The following is a 1,457-nucleotide window of genomic DNA, read 5'->3' on the forward strand; positions in this document are numbered from 1 at the left end:
AAAAAAAAAAGAAAAAAAATCACCAAGATTTCTCACCATTGGGCCAATTGACAACACCGTGATAGATGGAGAAGAGAGTGAGGTTGTTAACAATTTCAGTTTGCTTGGTTCTACAATCAACATGTTTGGCACGGGTAGTCAGGAAATAAAAAGATGAATTGGAATTAGAAAAACTGGCTGTCAGGGACCTCTCCAGAGTGCTAAAGAGCAACAGTGTCAGTCTAGAGACTAAGGTGCACCTGATCCAAGGCCATAGTCTTCGCAATTACTTGCTACACATCAGAGAGCTGGTCAGTGACTAAGGATGACAGAAGAAGAATCGATGCCTTTGAGTTGTAGTGCTGGAGAAGAGGATTGAACATACCGTGGACTGCCAAGAGAGCTAACAGGTCTATCCGGAGAAGGTGAAACTAAGTTGCTCCTTGGAGGCTAGAATTTTGAAGCTCCATCTCACATACTTCTGGCATGTAGCCAGGATAGACCAGTCCTTAGAGAAGGACATCATGCTTGGAAGGGTAAAGAGACAGCACAGGAGAGAAAGACTCTGGATAAGATGGATTGACACAATAGCTGGGCATAGTTGTGTCAGAGTTGGTGAGATTGGTTCAGGATAGGGCAGGGTTCAGAGCTGTTGTGCATAGGGTCACTATGAGTTGCGGGTGACTGGAAGGCATGGAACAACAGCAACAACAAGCCACCGCAGCTCCTTTAAAGGCACACAGTGTCTTAAAACTTGAATTTAAATTAATTAAAATGCTTTTTTATTTAGAGCTAACACGTTGACTTAATTTCAAACCGACATCCCAGCCACTCCTGTCATGTTTGGTGGTGGCTGCTGATTTGAGTTGAAGTTACTTTAGACATAGTAATAAGACAAATCAGTTCTTGAAAAGAGACATTATTCTGGAAATGGTAGAGAGGCAGCCAAAGAAAGGAAGACTCTCAATGAGATAGCTTAACATAGTGATTGCAACAATGGAACTGAGCATGACTAGAGGTCATGAGGATGGCACAGCATAGGGCAAGGCTCAGGTCTACTGTTGAGAAGTGTAAAAAAACAAGGGGTATGTGGGGAGAGCCATATCTGACATTTACCAACTTCAAACAGGGGAACTGTCCCCGTCCACAGCACTAATAATACAATACCAACTCCCATGAGGTCAGACATATCCCCATGCTTTTTGCTACTCATCTCAACACAAATCTTAACTGCCTTGGTGGATCCAAAATCTGATGTCATAGCTCACATACCACAAAGAACCATACTGGAGGAGGCAAAAGGTTATAATTCAGATTAATAGCAGAATACAGTCAAGACAGCTGCCAAAATGCACATGCTGGTACCTCAGCCTTGAGCCTCATAACCCTAATTGTTCCCAGGTTCTCAGTCCTGCCAATATTGGCTTCCCCCCTACTTGTCCAGCAAACTTTTCAGTCCTGCCAACTTTGGCTTCTCC

Source organism: Elephantulus edwardii, unplaced genomic scaffold (assembly GCF_000299155.1).
Source record: "Elephantulus edwardii isolate Elephantulus edwardi_28Jun2011 unplaced genomic scaffold, EleEdw1.0 scaffold00284, whole genome shotgun sequence".
Lineage (NCBI taxonomy): Eukaryota > Metazoa > Chordata > Mammalia > Macroscelidea > Macroscelididae > Elephantulus > Elephantulus edwardii.